Consider the following 21,810-nt stretch of genomic DNA (forward strand, 5'->3'; position numbering starts at 1 on the left):
TCTAGGTTCTTCTCTGTGAGGGTGGATTACTGTAAACATAGGTAATTGTTGCCATAGGACTTACGGCACGCTTTCTCCCTCTGCTTAGGAGAATCAAGAGCTGGTCCAGTATTTTGGATTCAAGGATTAGGATAAGTTTCATGCACACCATTTAACCACCAATCCAGATTATTTTTGATGATTAGTGAGTGAATTATTTACCCTGAGCGACAAACAGAGATAATTCTTGCAGAGACATAACCTAGTTTATAAGTTCTACCCACTTCTTTTGGGAATTCTGGGAGTAATGCTTTGTTTCAGCTCCATTCTGAACCACTCCACAGGGCTGCAAGCCTAAAGTCTAGGTTCAACTATATGGTTACACCTGTTCTTGAACCTAGCCTGAAGTTGGTGTTGTGGCAACACAATGTACTCTGTATACAATACTTACTCAATCTTGTATACCCACAAGTAAAATTATCTCTTGAAAATGTGTCGCTTCCTGTTTTAGTACTTCAAATAATGCAGTTGTTTTCAATATGAATCCCTCTTTCCTTGATTGATGGACTATTGTTTATGCTTGGGAGATAAGATATTAGTCCCAGTCAAATAAACGCTACCGCTATTTTAACCAGTGGTTATGTTTTACCAGCCCATAAGGTCATTTCAGTTCAATACATGAGATTACATATTTCAGAACGTATTACGCAGCAGAATAAATTCTGACTAAATGCCACTAATCAAAGGACTGGACAGCTATCCATGGACTCCTGAAATAGCATTACACAGACAATATGTTGTTTTCATGCTCCATTCCATAAAATGACTGTATAGATAGGTACAACTAAAGCAGGACATTGCAGTGCCTCAGAAGGATACTGCCTGGTACAAGTTCTAGTCTCTTTCCCTATCCCGTTTCTTCCACACACTTCCACACACTTCCACACACTTCCACACACACACCTTCACTCTCTCTCTCTCAATCTTTTTTCCGCTTCTTATTGCTCATTATTAATTTAAGTTAATTTCAAGCATTCCATCTTTAGAGAAATATGGAGTCCGTTGGGACGTCATTCCTCTCCTCTCTTTTATGCATGTGGAGCACATTATCAGCTGGTATTTTTATCCCTTTATGCGAAGATAAATGTTTCGAGATTGGGATGAAATAATAAAAGAACATTCCTCTTTGTGGAAGATTCACATTTGGTGTCCTCCACATTTGGAGAAATAGACGTGAGCTTTCATATGTAATTAATCTAGGAGCAGTCCTCTCCCTCGACCCTGCATCCATTCTTTCTCCGCTGGACGAACCTGGCGTACTTGGGGATGATTTATTTTTTTATGGGTAGCCGTGAGTGAGAGAGGGACCAGGCAGACAGACTGAGCAGGTCTGAGGATGGAAGCTTGCCTGCCTCCCACCATGACTCACCCTCACCAAGTGCCTCTGGGATAGTGCAGAGAATAGTGGATGATTTCTCAAAACTCCAGAAAACAGACTTGCTCCCTGTCAGAAGTGTTCACTGGCTTCACCGTTGCTGCACGCATTTTAGCATGGCCCACATGGACATACTTGTCATTGACAATTCTGGAAATGAGGCTCACTACTTTATCAGGCATTTATGTTTATATTAAGTTGTCCACAAGGAAGGCCCATCGGAACTCATGGTATTGGGATGCTCATAAGCCTGCACCTAAGCTTGTGTTTTGGGGACAGGCTGGGTCTGTAAGCTGTCTGCGTGTTTCGGAGGGAGATTCCAAATTTTGACACTGTTGTATAATAAAGATGAAACTATAGAACGCGGACTGTTACACAACACTAATGCTTCCGTCTTTCTATCGGTAATGGATTTTTTTTCAACGCTAATAATGATGCTGCTAATAGTGTATGGACAATGCTACTTTTTAACATCTAGTTGGCTTGCTAATAGCATGTATTGGTAACTATTTTGTATAAAGTATTAACTATCCAATCATGAGTAGCATTGAAATATGTAATTTATGTATGTACAAATCTTAATGTGGCGTGACAGTCTTGTTTACTAGTTAACATTAACAAAGTTAGCTTTAATACTTGGCTTGAATTAAGCATGTAGTATTACACAGTTAACTATCCATGGTTTTTGCAGCAAATAATTTAAGTTCTGATGATAGACTGCCTGTCCAAACAGTGTTAGAATGTTATTTTTATATATTATTTTTGTTGCCCAGGAGTATATAGCGTCTTGGCATTTTCATCATCTCTGTGAACCTTTGTGATTGGTTCGTCCATGTGCCGTGCATCAGACCTAAAAGTGAACATACAGCTAGACATAGAACTTTAACAAAATCATCAGAAAGTTGGTTCAGTTGTAAACAAATGTATCAGCTTTCTTGCCACCATGTCTTTCGATTCCACTGAGATGACAAAAGTTGGCAAATAATTCACAGCATGGAAAATTGTGTAGCTGTTAGGCTTGGTATGAATCAGATATTAGTTTGTGATGTGTGAACAGAGCAGCTGCTCTTGTAATTTCCCTGCCCGTGTGACAGTTCAGTATCCTCTCCGGACTGACTGTATGACCTACCTGAAAGGCAGGCGTGTGACTGGCAGGTGTCTTTGTGGCCATGTGGTGCTGCTGACACGGTAAATTAAGAGCTGGAATAGAGAATTGCATTGTCCATTAGATATCTGCATGACCCTGTGGCCATTTTACTCTCTTTCAGAGAAGTAGAGCAAAGTGAGGCTCAATGGACCTGCTGGCTCTTCTAACAGAGCCTCTCTGTCGGTCTAAACCAGGAGCGTCAACACAACCAAATGAAAACAGGTTACTAAAACCTTTCCAATCCCGATTAAAAGCAGTGTAGCGGTATGGATTTAGGTCCATGTGGATGGCTCAGAGCAGACAGACAGTATTCACTAAAATAGAGTTTTTAATTCCGGTGCTTAGCTAGGGCGTAACACCTAAAGCCCTCTATGTGTTTGAATTAAGCTGCAGCAGCTAAGGTAATGGTTAGCAAACTTTTTCCTCTCTGGCATTTTTATTATAAGAACATCTGATGTAGAGTCACGCAAGCCGTCTCTGTCTAGGGAAAGAAACAGGCTTGCTTTGTACTGCCTGATCATACTGGAAAGGGAAAATGGGAGTTCACAGTTAATAAACAGGGTAGTTACCTGAATTTAAAATCAAAGTAGTTGCTTTTGACTACAGTCACCAACTGTGCCCCCTTTCTGTCTGTCAATATGATGATCTGATACATACACAATGATGTTTCTTCAAAAATACATTTGATTCATTTCCAAGTAGCTTGATGAGAGCAAGTCATCAGGCCAAGACAGGATTGGTCTGTAAGATAATGGACTGTGTTGTTCCTAGAGTGGTGGAGGGTCTCGTTAATTGACTGTCAGATAACGGTGAAGCAGGAAGGGATGAGTCACCCGCAACAAATGTTAATCACCAGAGGAAACTCATCTTCCAGGGAGAGCCCTTGGAGAGCCATACTCATTGTTCAGACCATGGACCTGCATCAGAAACGCTTATTCCCTACCAGGATTTACTGAAATGATTTTGCTTCTTGATGTTCTCGCTGTCAGAAAGCTACCAGTCAGGGTGCAAAAGGCAAGAAAGAGAGCAGTAACAAATGCAAACTGGTCTGGGGATAAGAATGTTCGCATGCACCCGTTCAAAATGTGGGAATTTAAATAATGTTGCTTTTGGTTGGATTCTGGTGTAGCATGTAGAACATCAAATTGACCCTGACCACAACACAGTGTGATATGTAATGTAGTTAAGGTAATTCATGCACTCTGAAATGGTGCCAGAAATAAAGACACCACTGTAGTGATGGGTATTAGAGAGTGGTTCAAAAGGTTCCCGGGTCCAACCAGACTGCTTCGAGAATTCCAGGACTCAGGGATCCCAAGTCTGGTCGCTTAGACTTACTAATGTGTGTGTAATTACCAGTAGCCCTACGAGCTTGAGTATGGAGATAAACGAGGAATGCCATAGTAATCTATATTCCAAAGCGATGCAATATATTCCAATCAAGTAATACAGTTACAATACAAAACATAGTTAAATACCAACCCGATTCAACTCCAAACTAGTCTAACAGTCTACTAAGTATACCATAAGTATTTAAGACACTATATATCACAAAGGTGTGCTAGGAGCTTCTGTTAAAGATAGACTCCTACATCTGATTACAACACAATGTGTTGGGAGGTCTCTTTAACAATGACAAACTCCTAAATATGACTACGACACAACGTGTTTGGAGGTCTCTTTAACTCAAATAAATCAAATAACTCAAATAACTTTTTGGAGACATGGCTTATTATACTAAAATCAGGCAAAAAACACTCCCCCAAATGGGCATTATCATTACCTTGGCTCACACAATGAATACAAAGGACAGGAACTGTCCCACTTAATCAATGCAAGATTATCGAATGGATGGGGTGTGGCCGCCAGCTGTTGTCAGACATGCAACAAGGACAATCATTTCTACAATGTTCTTGTGAAGTTTGATCCACAACCTGTACAGTACAATAAAGCATATCCGCCTATTCTGCCCTTTATGGGGAACAGGGGAAATCCAAACACTACAGATAAATGTCCACAATATCATGCATTTAGTTACATTCCCGTTTGCTCAGAGTTTCACACCTATCCAGGTGAGCTGAGGATGGTGGGGCACCACGCCTGGTGTTTCAGATCAATAAAGAAGCAAATGTTATGCAGGACCCCTGATTAACATCATCAAGGGTCTGTTGGAGACTTGGTGGGGCCAGACGGGCCTCTTTGTCAAATACACTTCCACTCTTCCCCAACAGACATTTCTCATTACACTACACCACCACCGAATGCATTTTTTACTGAGCAATGTTTTAGATTTGAATTTGACAACAGAGCCATTTTGAAAGTTTATTTTATTGTTGCCTGTTTAATATGGCTGACTTTGGCTTCTTTGCATATCTGCTAAAGGCATGTTTGTCTCTTTGATGCTGTGACTTTACATCCATCTTCAGTTTGAAAGAATGGAGAAGAGAGCTTTTTCAGAAAGATCTGTACTGTAGGCGGAGCCAATCTGCAATTTATCATGCAGCTTCTAAAAAAGGTACTGTATTCTGTGCCCCGATGACAGTTCAACTGTTTTTAGAATGAAATTGCTGCTAAGCCCTATGAACATGTACACAGGAGGATCAATTTTAATATGCTTTCCAAATAAAAGTAGCCTATGCATAATATTAGGTGATTTTGAATCTCTACAGAAATTACACTCTTATCATCCTAGCTCAGTCTGGCTTAAATGGTCAAAGCTGCCAAACATTACTGCAGTAACACATTTGGGAATGGGTTTTCTGTACCAGGAAAAATTACAGCCTGAAATACAAGCCTCATTTCCACAGTCTGAAAGGAGCATCAGCAAATATTATACTGCTCTGGGGAGAATTTGACATTTCACATTTCTAAGTCGCATATTTGCTTTTTTCTCTCTTTCATGTGCTTAATTCCTGGTGCATGTACAGCTTAAATGTGTTTTGGAGGAAAGTAATTCAAATTCCTTTTCTGAAATATGTCTTTAAGCAGAGGCCTTTCAGAGGGGAATACCTAAACACTTGTGTATGGAAATCCACATACAGTCCCTTCCCTAATTTTATGTTGGGGGACAGTTACAATATAATCGGATGTTCCAAGTCCTGAGGCAGGTACGGCCAAGGCGTTTCGACTACAGCCGTAACTCACTGAATTAACAGCCACTGTTACCCAGCTGATAGGACTGGCAGAGAGAGGAACACCAACATGACATTTCACTCACATTTGAAAAACTGTGGCAGGATATTAGATCACAAAACATGGCTTATACCTCAGTAGATAATGTCTTTATTATTGCATGGGATGCATTACTTCGGTAGCAAAATGATGGATTATACATTTTGGGATCTCCAAAAGTAAAATAATAAAAGATGCATATGTTACTGTCATGGAGCTACCCCCTAACCTGCGGAGTGTACCGAAACAATACACACACCTGAGTCACTGTATCCATGGTAATCTCAGTAACATCATGCCAACACAAGGTAACATGTTTGTTATACCTAACTGGGGGTTTAGCTGTATTATTCAATGCTCTTTCCTCCTGTTTTATTGCAGTCCGGGGAGGCCTACTTTTATAGTCAGCGGGACTTGCGCATATCAGACAGAATGTTATTGTTGCACATATTATTTGTAAAATCAATTTAACAAACTTTATCAGACACCCTCTATTCAGTCAGGAAAGTACTGTGGTGTGTTTTTCTTCTTCTGTGGTGTTGTTAAGTTGCACATTTCTCCAAGCAATACAATTAAATCAGGAGTCTTCAAACTTCGGTAGCAGTTGTCATTTAATTCTTTCAGGCTGGAGCTAGTCAAAACCACTGGGGTGGTTTTATATCCATTAAAGTGTTATTTCTTTATTCTGGGGGCAAACAAGATTAATAGTAGTTTCATTCATTTCCAGTCAAAATGTTGGTCCTTTTCCTTTGTTTCCTCCAAGGCCCTGTCCTTTTAGGACAGTATACTCAAATGATTCCCTTGCTCATTTCAAGTCAATGTAGCCTAGGTTAACACACATTAATAGCTTACAGTTGATCTATAGAGTGACAGTATAGAGAATAACCTTCATCAGGATTCAGAGATATAGTTCTAACAAAAGCTTATTGACATCTCATAATGCAATTAATATTCAGGACATGATGAAAACAAACTAAGTACACCATGTCAAATGACACACCCCCAAAGTATGCTTTTATAAAATTTTGGGGGGAGTATGGTACACTACAACTGGGGAAGGGGTATAATACTGCCCAATACTTGGTGAGGGAAATAAAAAAATGGGAACAATCAAATCAAGGAATACAAATCTTGTGTTGGGAGATGCATCTCATTGTCTCATCAAAGAAATAGAACATGCATCTCATTGGTCAATGATTAGAGGAAGGTGTAAGGCACGAGCCACTGTCATCCAGCCTCGATCACGTTGTTGTGATGCCACATGTAGCATGCCACTCATTAATATTACCTTGGAAGTAAGTGAAATGTTTTGCTTGCATTGCTGGTTACAACAAATGCAACATTTTGATAAAATATTACACTTTGGTGACTAGCACTAGGCAGGTTTGACCACAGTTTGTGTTGAACTGTAGGTGACATGTAGATTTAGGTGATAACATCAGTCATTTACTTTATGCGCCAGACTCAGTTTAGCTCTGCAAGAGAATCAATACTTTTTATGACAGCCTAAATTAATCAAACATACCTGAGATACAGTGCCAGCGCAGTGGAGCTGGAGTGGAGCATGTATTTTGGTGAGAGCGTAGAGCAGTTATAACAGTTTGCCTAATTACCCAGCATAGTCTTTGACTTGCTGTGGAAATGTTGAGCGTTTGTCCTCAGATAGCTTATGTCAAATGCAAATGGGAGCCCAAATAATTACAAGGAGCATGGAAAGATTTTTGGGGAAATGAATGTAGCACCCCCAGAGGGGAGTGCTCAGTGAGTGATGAGTGGGTAAAAGAGTGTTTGCTCACATAGCCGAATCTGGCATTTGCTTTGGGTAGCAAGACAACAGTATCCAACCAGCTTAGAATAATGCAACATAACCACAACATTAGTCAGATCAAAAAGCAAGCTAAATTGAAGATAACTTTTAGCTATTCTCTCAGTTAGAGACATGTCTCAGAGCATTCTTAAAGTGTCATTTGACCCAAAAAACAATCCCTTCTTTGCAAATCAAATGGAGGTTGATTTTGCTGTTATTAAAAAATGCTCCTCCAATAATGTTGAAGTGCAGTTGCCTTCTGTCAAGAAACTGAATGGCTAGCCCTGGCTGAGCAGCGTAAAGACCACAAAAAACAAATTCTGATTGGATATTCTCTTTCCTTTGGTACAAACCCCTCTACATCCAACCCAAACAGAAGAACTGTGATCAGAAGACCATTAAAATAACTGAAGAGATCCCATCAATAAAAAAGGACTGAATATGATAAAACATGTATTAATCCTTCAAAAGATAACTATATATTATTACAACATGTTGTACAATTCACCTGTTCCATTGCTAGACAGTCCCCCAATCACACCAACTGACTACAGGGCTGCGTAAGAGAAAGGCACCCCGCCACGTGTAACAGATCCTATTATAAAACACTGGTTTTCACTCTCCGATTTAATAAAAGAGCCTCCATACCATCCAATACCTCCCCGCTAATGTGTGGTTATTAAAAGGGCATTGGAGGATAATAGTGTCTCTCAGGGCTGGGGATGACAGAGGGACATAGGCCAGTGTCAGTCTGGGGACCACAGAGCCAACCGGTGGACAGACACAAACTCATCCTCTTCCTCTCGATGCCAGGCAACATAACCGTGGGAAGCAGGGACCCCTCCTGTAGTCTCAGCACCCGCTAACGAGATTGTGAAAGTGACATTTAGCTGTGCTTCAGCTAAATACCTCAATTCTGCCGATGAGCACGCCACAGCCGTCCATCAGGCGTGTGTTACTGTGGCCCACGGGCACGCGTCCTCCATCCGTTTACTCCCAGCACCCCTAATCAAAAGATGTTCCCGCCTCTATGCCAGGGACTCTAGAGCCCTATGGCTCTAAGTAATAAGATTAACTTTGTCCTGTCAAGTGTTGCTGCCCGGGCTGTTCAGTGTGGTTCGGCTTACAAGCGTTTGAGTGAGCAGAAACAAGACTGAACTGGGTACTGCACTCATTATTGAACACGTCGCTGGTGAGTTCTGGTAGGAATTGTAGGTTTTTGCTTCCTTATATGGTCCCATTTAACGCACACCCTCCACACTGGGACATTGGTCCCGGGGGCCAGTGGCAGAAGACACAAAACACGAGATACACAAACAATGGCCAAAATGATATATATTTATACTGCATATATTTTAGGTAGCTACATTCATTATAAGACAGCTACAGTGGGGCAAAAAAGTATTTAGTCAGCCACCAATTGTGCAAGTTCTCCCACTTAAAAAGATGAGAGAGGCCTGTCATTTTCATCATAGTTACACTTCAACTATGAGAGACAAAATGAGGAAAGACAATCCAGAAAATCACATTGTAGGATTTTTTATGAATTTATTGGTAAATTATGGTGGAAAATAAGTATTTAGTCACCTACAAACAAACAAGATTTCTGGCTCTCACAGACCTGTAACTTCTTGGGCTTTTTATTCCAGCACTTCAGATTTAAAAATGTGATGGGGTTTAAATGCAGGACAGCTTTAGTGTGAGAGAATTGCAACTAATGTCAGATTAACCATTTAGAAATTACAATACATTTTGTACCTATCTCAACTATTAGGGTTGCAAAAGCATTTAAACTATTGGCTTCCCAGCTATATAGTTTGAAAATACCCTCAATCTTAAGATGCCTGCCTGCACTTTAACCCCATGGCTATACTGTATTAAATACATTTGGAAATATGTCATGCACATGGACCTGTCATTCTGAAGGGCCTGGGCAAGGCACGTGGCCCCCCTCTTGAAGTGAGCACAATTGTTCATTTAAAAAAAAAAGTTTTGCCATTGGGTTGTCAGATTATTTTTCATTTTAATCTCATTTACTTAAATCTTACACCTTTCTACGACTTCCCAAGTTACTATGATATCTGAGAGATAATGAGAATGACTAACAAAATCAATGGGCTCAGGGTCCCTGGACAAAAAATTATTAGTAGACATGCTTGATTGAGTGGTTGTTGATAAACAACTTACCAGGAGGAAAACTGCTAATAAAACAGGCATTTGTGAATTTGCCTGTGTGACAGACCACCCCTGGTCATACAGAAAAAACATGATTTTTATTTCATGTTTAATCAAATTAATTCCTAAAATATTGCATTGTTGGTGTTGTTCTCCAAACAAGATCCCTGGCTTGTTGACAACACTTTTTGTATACAAAGAATACATAATCCAGTTAGAAACACAACATTTTTACCTCACATAGACACAAGTTGTAATCCTGTCACACTGGAGATAAGCAGAACCCCAATGATGCATAGTGAAACAAAAATGCCTACACTCTAATATAGTGTTTGTGGCCATGAAAGATAATCCTTGTGTTCTTCTCATTGTCATTGCGTTAAAAGACATGTAAGGATTAAGATAGAAAACAGGACAACCCTGAGATGTGGCAAACATGCATTTTTCTGTGAAAGGGACTGCAGCATGTAGAGTTCTCAGATCATCATGTTACTTTCTCATTAGAGACATTTAGTATAAATTAAGAACAGATGGCTACATAGAGTGGTGACAAGAAAAACGAGAAATGTTCCTGTTCAGGAGTCTATGCCGCATTTGGCTGCAAAGTGCCCTACAGTAGACACTATTTATTCAACAGATTACTAATGACAGGCTGAAGAAGCATCTGTTCCCGGATGTGTGTTTGTGTGTACTCTAATGGGGGGATAAGCAGTAGAGGTGGCTCAGACCCAGCCCACATTCCTTTTCAGTGTAACCAAAGAAGGCATTGCATCATCCCAGAGCAGGAAACAAACAGAGCTTCACTTAACATGTTTGCTGTTAAAATAACCCTTCTAATGTAATACACTTTCAATGCATTGATCTCGGTGTAGAATAAGAATATCAACACTGCATCAGCAAAATTCTGTTCATATCATCATAACACCCGGATTAGACAGCTGTGAATAGACTTGCTAAAGTGGACGTTTTGAATAGCTTACCGTTCTTCTGGGTAATTGTAGTCAATCAATCAATCAAATGTATTTATAAATCCCTTTTTACATCAGCAGTTGTCACGAATTGCTTTTACAAAACACCTGGCCTTAAACCCCAAAGAGCAAACAACAGTAGTGTTGAATTTCAGTGGCTAGGAAAAATCCCTAAGAAGGGCGAAATTTTGGAATAAACCTAGAGAGGAACCAGGCTCAGAGGGGTGACTAGTCCCCTTCTGGCTGTGGCGGGTGAACATATTATGAGTACAAATTGTAATAATGTGGGGGAGCAGAATGGCAGCTGAAATCGTTAGGTCTCGTCTTGATCTGCCACACATCCAGTACTTTGGACAGGGAAAGCAACAAGTCTTTCAAGCCTGGTACTCCAAGACCTCATGTCCTCCTAAGTTTAAAAACGGCAGGAGAAAAGGAAAATGCATTCCTTAGATATAGAAGAATTTAGTGGAGAACTGACCCTACTCCCCCAGCACAATAATATAGCAGCTTAAGACCTTGGGGCTGAGACAGGTGGGTCCAGTGACACTGTGGCTCTATCCAAGGGAGGCCCCAGACAGGGCCCAACAGGCAGGAATTCAATCCACCCACATTGCCAAGCATCAATCACAGGGACACCTACCAACCGCAACCACCCTGAATGGGGGCCGAGTATTGCCAGCAGAGTACAGCCCAATTGCACAAGTGTGCAATAGAGAGACAACAATAAGCCAGTGACTCCAACCATGGATGGCATTGGAGGGAGGGCATCCCAATGGTGATGAGAGCCCACCTGGCAAGACAGCAAGGGTAGACAGTATCAAGCCTTTCTGGTCACCTTCACACCCCTGGGCCAGGCTACACCTAATCATAGACCATGCTGTAGAGATGAGTCTTTAATAGACACTTGAATGTTTGCACTGAGTTTGCATTTCTAACCTTAATTGGCAAATCATTCCACAGTAGTGGAGCTCTATGAGAAAGGCCCTGCCTCTGGCTGTTTGTTTAGAAATTCTAGGAACAATTAAAAGGCCTGCATCTTGCGATCTATGGTTATGTGTAGGTATGTATGGCTGGATAATTTCAGCAAGGTAAGTAGGAGCAAGTCCATGTATTGATTTATAGGTTAACAATAAAACCTTAAAATCAGCCCTAACCCATACAGGCAGCCAGTGTAGAGAGGCTAGTACTGGTGTATGTGCTAAATATATTTTGTTCTAGTTAGAATTCTAGCAGCACTAATTGAAGTTTATTTATTGATTTATCAGTGTAACCGGAAAGAAGAGCATTGCAGTAATCTAATATAGAAGTAACAAAAGCATGGATTAGTTTTTCTGCATCAGTTTTTGATAGTAAGTTTCTGATTTTTTAAATGTTTCGAAGATGAAAATAAGCAACTCTGACATATTTTATATGTTCATCAAAGGAGAGGTCAGGATCAAGGGTAATGCTGATGTTTCTTACAGTTTTTTGGGATATGACAATGCAGCCAACCAGGTTCACAGTGAGATCTGCCAACAAAGCTCATTGTTTCTTGGGTCCTAAAACAAGCATTTCTGTTTTTCTTGAGTTCTCTGTCATCCACTTCCTAATATCTGAAACACATGCTTCCAAAGTAGCAAATTTTGGGGCTTCTCCATGCTTCATCGAAATATATAACTGTGTGTCATCAGCATAACATTGAAAATGTACATTGTGGTTCTGGATTACAACACCCAGAGGCAGCAAATATAGTGAGAACATTATTGGGCCCAGAACGGAGCCTTGAGGAACACCAAAACATAGGTTTGATTTGTCAGAGGATATGCCATCTACACATACGAACTGATATCTTTCAGATAAATAAGATTTAAACCAGGCTAGAACATGTCCACGTAGCCCAATATGGGTTTCCAGTCTCTCTAAGAGAAGTGAGTGATCAATAGTGTCCAAAGCAGCACTAAGATCAAGAAGCAACAGGATGGATGTTTGTCTGAGGCCATTAGAAGGTCATTTGTTTTCCTTCACGAGTGCAGTCTCAGTACTATGGTGGGGTCTGAAACCGGACTGGAGCTTTTCAGAAATGTTATTTGTCTTCAGGAATCATTCAGTTGTTGGGAGAAAAAAAATCACATCCAGAGGAAAGGGAGCAATTTATTATGTTCAACGTTGGCTGACCTAGCACCGGAAATAGCTCCTTAAGTAATTTTGTTGGAATCGGGTCTAGCTGACAATTTGGGGGTTTTGAACTCGATACGTTATCAAAAAATGTTAAGTGTCCCCATTGACACCTGGTCAGGGAGGTTCAGGACATTCTCAGGACAACTAAGATTTTGGGGACTATAACTATTTAAGGAGGAGTCAGTTATTTGCTTTCTAATAGTGATGATCTTTTCATCAAAGAAGCTTATGTATTCATTATAGCTAAAGTAAAGACCCACTTCACTTTGTTGAGCGTTGCTTTACATCGAAGAGAAATGTTGGATTGTAGCAAAGAAATGCTGGCGACTAAACATGGCAAGCATTTATGTCTGCTGTAAATACATTGACTGTTTTAGTAATGTGTGATCAGATGAGGGAAGGAAGTTGTAACTGTTCCAAGAAAACCGACACCTTTAAGGGGTCTATCTTGACACAACAACAGATTATGTTCAATCCCATTGGTTTGGCATGGCACACTGTCTGACCGCTTGTATTACGACCTCACCACTTCATAGCAAATCATTTTCACCACACAGATAACCCAAATACAGTTTATTTTGAGATCATTACAGCAACTACACATCCGAACCAGCACAACCCCCTCCCAGACAGGGGACACTCATGTGAGAGTGGGCTTCACTGACTGCAGCAGCCACCTATCAGTACAGAAGGCCTTGATACCACTGATGCCCACATCTATTTGTGCTCATCTTCCCAAGTTTCCATCCTGTCTCAAACAATTATATCTGTCTTTTAATCAACACAGCCCCGCTGTCATCATTCACTGTGTTAGAGCGTTTTAACACTACAATACTTATTTAGATGAATGAGACTCGACACGATATTTGCGTCTGAGAGAACTTTGCTGGTCAATTTAGATTTACATGGGCTACATAAAGATGCTGCCAGTTTTTGTGGTAAGTTAGGGGCTGACTTTTCAGAGCTGGGATGACTTGCATTTACTAAAGTCCAAGTCAAGCACTGCCCATAGTATATAAATAAAACACAGTATGTCTTTAACATAATACACTGCTTTTTAAACAGAAAACTGAGTATTAAGGCCAATATTTGAACACATTCTAAAATTGTGATTAATCGTGGTTAACTACAGAACATTATGCAATCAATTGCGATTCATTATTTGTATTGTCCATGTGTGGCATTTGCATTTGGAAGCTGTTGCTGTGAACCCAGAACATGCAGTCAAAGGAGCTCTCAATGCCAGTGAAACAGGCCATCCTTAGGCTGCAAAAACATCAGAGAGGTAGCAGGAGCATTAGAAGTGGCCGAATCAAAGTTTTAACCATTCATAGGCCTCAAGAATCGAAAGGCCAGATTAGACTTTGCAAGAAAACATCAAAAAAAGCCAGCCCAGATCTGGAACAGCATTCTTTGGACAGATTAAACTCAGATCAACCTGTAGTAGAATAATGGGACGAAAAAAAGTATGGAGAAGGCTTGGAACAGCTCATGACCTGAAACATACCACATCATCTGTAAATCACAGTGGAGACGGAAGCAGCTGGATGAATTTTGAAATGTATAGGGATATAATGTCTGCTCAGATTCAACCAAATTCAGTGCTTCACTTTACAGATGGACAATGACCCAAAACATAATGCCAAAGCAACCCAGGAGTTTTTTAAGGCAAAGAAATGGATCACCTGATCTCAACCACCTGATCGTGTTCATTTGTCCAATTACATTTAAGCCCTTAAAATAATGGGACTGTGTATGAAAATGGTTGCAATTCCTAAATGTTTCATACAATATTTCTGTTCAACCCCTTGAATTAAAGCTGAAAGTTTGCACTTAAATTTCATCTCGGTTGTTTCATTTCAAATACACTGTGGTGGCGTTCAGAGCCAAAATTATGAATATTGTGTCAGTGTCCAAATATTTCTGGACCTAACTGTATAAGCCAATTCCTAATGCAAACAACAAGCTACATGAATGCATTTCCTATATCAACGTTAACAAATGACAGTAAATAAGAGTTATCATTATTGATGGTTTGTTTGTCTTTGTTCTTCATTCATTCATGAAAATAACCGTATTTGTTAATGTCGGTTCATGTACCATTATTGGAAAGTGTTACACATATTTCTTTTCATGAGGAAAATGGATGAAAACATGAATTGTCACTAGAGATCTTCTGAGGTAAAAATAATTTTGTCATTGAGAAACAACTAAAAACCTCTTACACTCAATGCCAGCTCTGGGCAAAGGAAATTTTGCTTAGGGCCCCTCTTCCCTATCGGTCGGGAGCTACTTTACAATGTACATTGTCTCATGCCATCTACCGAGGTAATGCAGGACACTTTTCTAACTCATACTTCCCATGACTTTTGAGGCCTAAAGACGACATCTCATTCATTGTGTGTTGGAGAGGAATGATGTAGGAATTGTGGTTTAGCGAGTCCTTGCAGCTTCATATACAAAATTAGAAAAAACACATTACATCGGCGCCAAAACAATTCTGCTTTCCCCATTAACAGCATTTTTTCGACAGAGAACGATGTTAGTTACCAGGTAAACAACATTGTCAGTGAGTTTATGCCCCTTGAAGGTCAGTGGTCCAGCTCAAGAACTGCATGCACATGTGGCAGTTTCTTGTTGCTAGGAAAATGTGATTACTGCATTATGTTCATGTTATTTAAATGAAATTATTTTCACAACAATTGTTGTAGTCTAAATAAACTCTTACAGTAGGCTACTTGCTCACATTTCAGTCGTTTGGCTTTGCCACAGACATGGAGGGAAGGAGAGCAGATGAACTCAACATCGAAGACTTCACTTGACTGACTGGGATTTTGGCTGCATGAAAGACTCTATTGAAGAGATAAAATGTGAAGAAAAAACTATTTTGCAGTCATTTGCAAATTTCTCTGTCACCATGAATATTTTTAAGTGCTAACCAAGCAAAATGGACAATAATAATAGTAACAACCAGGCACCTCTTCTTTCCAGTGCTGTATACTGCTCCTTTCAGATAATAGTAGGGCTACATACCCCGACTCCCTCGGTTAGCTTTTCTTGTTGTACTTCACACTTGCAATCCAAAAATTGTGTGGCATTTCTTATCTAATTACCAAACACAGCTAAAGCTGCCCTCCGGGCCCCTTTGGTTTCTCATTTGTACACCAGATACAGTTGGTGTAAGACGTGTTTGATTAGACAAACCTTTTTGAAGACTGTTGTTTTCATTAAATGTTAGTCTGCACTTTTAATGAGCAAGATCCAAAGCAATAGTGGTGGTGCTCAAGATATGGGTCTTTTAATTGCTGAATTCTACTGTTTGGAGCTTTTTGTCATTTATTATTCCCATACACGACTACATTAAGGAGAAATATTGAGTAGATTACATTCAGTATAATTTTTAAGTTGAATCAAAACTTACAGTATGTTAAATTCAGTCTCACACCAAAATACTGACAGACCTTGGAGTCTTCACCGAATTACCAAAAGTCATTAAAACACTACCTATCTTTTTTTACGATCAAGTTGTTTGTCATTATATCACAGTGATAAGCATTTATCATCTGAAATATTGATTGATCAAAATCTTGATAATTTTCAAATTTCAAGGTGGTCTTGATATTGCAGAATTCCACTGTAACATTTCATAACTGCCTGTTACAAGGATTGAGGTGTTTTCCTGGGCACATGTGGAATGCTTCTTACAGAAAGTAACTTAAATGTGATGACAATAGAAAAGTAGCAATAGCTTGTAATTTACTGGGTTCTTCAGAAATTATGGATTTTAGTTGATTGATATGCATTTGTTATGTTGGTGTTAAGATATTGTTGTGCTACACAAGCAAAATGTCGACCAGTGGGGATGGGTTTGTGTGAGACAAGATTGCCTTTTCTTGTCATGCTGTAGTGACTCCTTGTGGTTGGTTGGTGGCCTGCAAGCTTCTTCGAGGCTGTGGGCCAGGGAATGTCCTCTTCCCCAGCACATATGTGCCAGCAATTACTTCCCGGATGCAGTGTGATAAAACTGGAGGACACGTCTCATTCTTGAATCTCTCTTATCCGTTTACTCCATGGAACAATATGCACAAATTCATTAAATACATTTGTAGAAATGTGTTCTGATAAGGTGCGGTGGGTTAGTCATGTTTACCTTTGTGCTTATTGTTGTTTGTCCAGCAATGAAACTTAATACCCAACCAATGCCTCAATTGTTTTGCCGAATTCAAAATCCACTTGACTCTATGCAGAAATTCACTCACTCGGCGAACAACAGAGATGATGTAGAAAAAGTGGAAATCAGTTCAACTTTTAATAGTCAATTGGGATATAGAAGCACACCCAGATCCCGATGATATTTAGATCATGTTCTCTGTGGCTCAGTGTGACTGCAGCCCTACACAGACACTGTCTCAAATGTTAATAGCTGTCAAATGCTTTCTTCCACTGTCCTTGGGAGAACCTTAATTGCATTTCTTCGATTCATCGCATCCTCTCGTATTCCCTCTTGTTTTCACAAAATCCGTTGCATGAGAAAGTTAAAAGCTTCCCCCTCTCGTCTTCTTATCCAATGGATTTCATGAAAGCGGCAAGGAGAGGACATGTGGAGTCAGGGAAACACAATTGACATTCTCTTCAGGGTTCCTACATTTCTCACCTGTCGCAGAGCATTTCAAGATAAAGGTGCAAAGGTTTGAGGTTTGGAGGCAACAAAGACTTAGGAAGCAAGCGTTTAACAGCTGAAAGAGTGTAGGATTATATAAATATCACAATTTATTATTATTGTTCTAGTTTGTATTATTGATACATCCCATTTTATTTTGTTGTTGTATTGTATCAATTTTGAAAACATTTGGATAAGCTTTTATATTTTCAATTCTTCAGGGATGTTTCTCATTAAACACAAAAAAGTGTTGTGGCCCCTAAGGACCACATTTGAATACCCTTGCTGTATGTAGGGTAACTTGGGTTATATACTGAAATTGGTAATTATCTCTTAAAATACATCACTGTCTATGGAGCAGTTTATTCTAACAGTGCACCATTTATTGTGACTGAGGCATTCAGGTGTGGGTCTGTGTACTGAGTACTGAGTTTTTAATAACAGACGATCCTCTTAGATTAAGATAAACATAACATGGTTAGTCACACCGAGAAGAAGACACATGAAGGCTTCTCTATATGTGCTTCACGTGTAGTTGATACACTTAATCTGTAATATTAAATGCTTTCTGAGTTCCACATGCAAATGGGTTGTTTCTCTTTACCCTGATTCAAAGGGGATGCTTACTATTGACTAAATTATTCCAGGATCTTCTCATGTAGGGAAAAATTCAACAAGCTTTTAATTGCTTAGTTACCCTCCTCTCAATGAAAACTATGAGTATATACACCGATCAGCCATAATATTATAACCACTGACAGGTGAAGTGAATAATACTGACAATCTCGTTATCCTGTCAACTATCAGTGGGTGGAATATACAGTATTAGGCAGCAAATGAACATTCTGTACTCAAAGTTGATGTGTTAGAAGCAGGAAAAATGGCCAAGCGTAAGGATTAAAGCCACTTTGACAAGGGCCAATTGTGATGGCAAGACGACTGGGTCAGAGCATCTCCAAAACTGCAGCCCTTGTGGGGTGTTCCCGGTCTGCATTGATCAGTACTTATCAAAAGTGGTCCAAGGAAGGAAAAGCGGTGAACAGGCGACATGGTCATAGGTGCCCAAGACTCATTGATGCACATGAGGAGTGAAGGCTGGCCCGTATGTTACGATACAACAGACGAGCTACTGTAGCTCAAATTGCTGAAAAAGTTAATGCTGTTACTGATAGACAGGTGTCAGAACACACAGTGCATCACAGTTTGTTGTGTATGGGGCTGCATAGCTGTTGACTAGTCAGGGTGCCCATGCTGACCCCTGTCCACTGCTGAAAGTGCCTACAATGGGCACATGAACATCACAGCTGGACCACGGAGCAATGGAAGAAGGTGACTTGGTCTGATGAATCACGCTTCCTTTTATATCACGTGGATGGCCTGGTGTGTGTGCGTCACTTTCCTGGAGAACACATGGCACCAGGATGGGAAAAGAGGCTAGTCGGCGGAGGCAGTGTGATGCTTTGGGCAATGTTCTCCTGGGAAACCTTGGGTCCTGCCATTCATGTGGATGTTACTTTGACACGTACCACCTACCTAAGCATTGTTACAGACCATGTGCACCCTTTCATGGCAACGATATTGCCTGACGTCATTGGCCTCTTTCAGCAGGATAATGCGCCCTGCCACAAAGCAAAATGGTTCAGGAATGATTTGAGGAACACAAAAAAACGAGTTCAAGGTCTTGACTTGGTCTCCAAATTCCACAGATCTCAATCCAATCAAGCATCTGTGGGATGTGCTGGACAAATAGGTCTGATCCATGGAGGCCCCACCTTCCACCTTACAGGACTTAAAGGATCTGCTGCTAACGTCTTGGTGCCAGATACCACAGCACGCCTTCAGAGGTCTAGTAGGTCAGAGGTCCATGCCTCGGCGGGTCAGGGCTGTTTTGGAGGCCAAAGTGGGACCTAGAAAATAATTGGCAGGTGGTCATAATGTTATGGCTGATTGGTGTATATTTCCTTTTTTTTCACTAAAACACTCGTACATTAATATCACTAATAACTACATCCTATAGTAATATCTTTAATAAAAATACTAACATATTAATGTAACAACCCTCCTATATTTCTCTCTTCAATAACAAGGTTTCTTCAAATGGCCCAAGCAGGCAACTCCCATTCCCATCAACACTTTCACCATGTGGGCCCTGGTTCCAAATTGAACACACATTCACACTGGGGCATTTCCTCGGGCTCAGTAGGCCAGCAGGCTGGAAGTCAATTAAAATGTAGCTAATTAGATATTTTTCAGAATGGCCAATTTACCAGAGCAGCCTCAAACATTTTGAATGGCTGCTAAGGTTGGACTTATTTGCTTGAATATTAACAATGAAAACTGCTGATGTGAGTGTACTACAGATTATGTTTCCAAGTACAATATTCTTACATGTTTGACGTAATGCTGTAATAATGTCTGAATGAGATGTTTGTGAGAAATATGATCTTCAGTATACTCAAGGGGTCAGAGTCCTGCTGTGGAAAGAAGGGAGAGATTTGTTTTTCAGAAGTCCTGTGCCTTTTCCTGCAAATTAATTCTCTAATGCTACATTATTATCATTATGATGATATTATCATAACATCCCCCTGCTTTATTTGCCAACCTACAGTTAAACAACCACAAGCAAAAGACTCTCATCAGAGAAATGCAAGGATTTTAACCTTCAGGAAGCTTAAATCACAACCAGCACAGAGTGATTATGTTTTGTTTTCTCCACTCTAAAAGATTAATTTTGGTGCGTTTGCAGTACAAAGCATGCTCTCCTGTGATGAGAAGGATTACATGAGCAGGTGGAAAATGTCTTCAGTAAAGTATAAAATCTACCCTTTGGTATTAGCAACATACTGTTACAGAGAACTGAAACCATAAACATTTACAGACTTATGTTGCTGAGATATCATGTGTGGGAGCTGTTGTATTGTCTCTTCCAGATGGAACCTATCCAGGCGAGGCTTCCTAACACCCAGATCCCAGGCACTATGACCAGACCTGCAGAAGCCCCCCCTTTTTCTATATACAACTCTGGGATGTCTTTGGACTGTTAGAACACATTAAGAAGCAAGTCCAGACCAAGTCAGATGAATGTTTTGAGAGCGGTGAAGTCTCACTTTATTGTTGTCCATTACACACAGAGGTCTATGCATTATTGGCCTATGAATATCATAGTTAATTGAAGTAAATAGAACAACATTAAGCAGAAAACCTCATCCAAGAAATAGTAGATAAAAAGTGGTCCAATCAACCATCAAGAATTTCGCAGCCATAAATGTCAGAACAATGATATGTATGTCTGTGGCAGGGATTGCTGATTAACTATTAATTCTCTATTACGCCTAATGCATTTTTTATATCAAGACCTCATTTTCAGACACATTTCTGGTTTTATTAGCTTATTATTAGCAGGCCTGACAAGGTAGTTGGTACTAGTTAACATTTGAGTAAATGCTCTTGTCATGACCACTATTTAATAACTTCATGCTTAGTGGAAATATACAGTATTTATTTCCTATCTCATGAAATAGACACCCATACCTCTTTAAACAGCATGTTCCAAAAGTTTCAATTGGACAGGCAATTAACAAGGCCCTCCACCACTCCAGGAACAACAGGGTCCACTATCTTTTCAGATCAATCCTGTATTGGCCTGATGACTTGCTCTCATCGAGCTACATGGAAATCTGTCAAATGCTATTTTTAAGAAACCTCATTGTATATTAATCAGATCCTCATAATGACAGACAGAAAGGGAGCACAGCAGGTGACTGTAGTGAAAATTCCCAGCTAACACTACAGTGTTTTTCTGCATGCCTAAGAACATCTCTTAGCTGTGGCATTTTAACCATGTCTTTTGCTTAAGTACGCCCTGCATTTGCAAACCTCTGCCCCATCCTGGCACCTTTCCTCGGTCCTCACACTGCGCTGTAATGACTGGCCAGGGAGGTTCGTGGGGTGGTTGGCTGAGGGGCCGCTGTGTTGACAGCAGCATGGGCTTCACAGATAAGAGGGACAGATGACAAAGGACCCCAGCAGAGAGACAGACACACACGCAGGAAAACACCAGCACACCTCTTCCCTGATTGCCGTTTATAGAGCTCAGTGCAGAGGGGCAAAGTGCTGTTATCGCAAGCTAGCAGGAATGTTCAGCTCTCAAAAGCCATGCACACCAAGCTGCAAACACCATTAACTTCCAAAGCGAGAAGATACAGCAAGTTTATGTAACCCTGCCAAGTACTTTGTGTCTGTTGTCATCCTATAGAGCGATAAGGAGTTATTTTCAATGCTGTTATGGCGTCTAAGGTCCAATTATTTCAC

At 40.3% G+C, this 21,810-nt stretch overlaps 1 protein-coding gene across 1 annotated transcript in view; it reads left to right on the forward strand.

Moving 5' to 3' along the window:
• The window catches only part of LOC105015683 (regulator of G-protein signaling 6), a 47,967-nt gene that overhangs the window by 7,903 nt on the left and 18,254 nt on the right, over positions 1 to 21,810 (forward strand). The window lies entirely within an intron of this gene.

The sequence above is a fragment of the Esox lucius genome, chromosome 15 (assembly GCF_011004845.1).
Source record: "Esox lucius isolate fEsoLuc1 chromosome 15, fEsoLuc1.pri, whole genome shotgun sequence".
NCBI classification, from domain to species: Eukaryota; Metazoa; Chordata; class Actinopteri; order Esociformes; family Esocidae; genus Esox; species Esox lucius.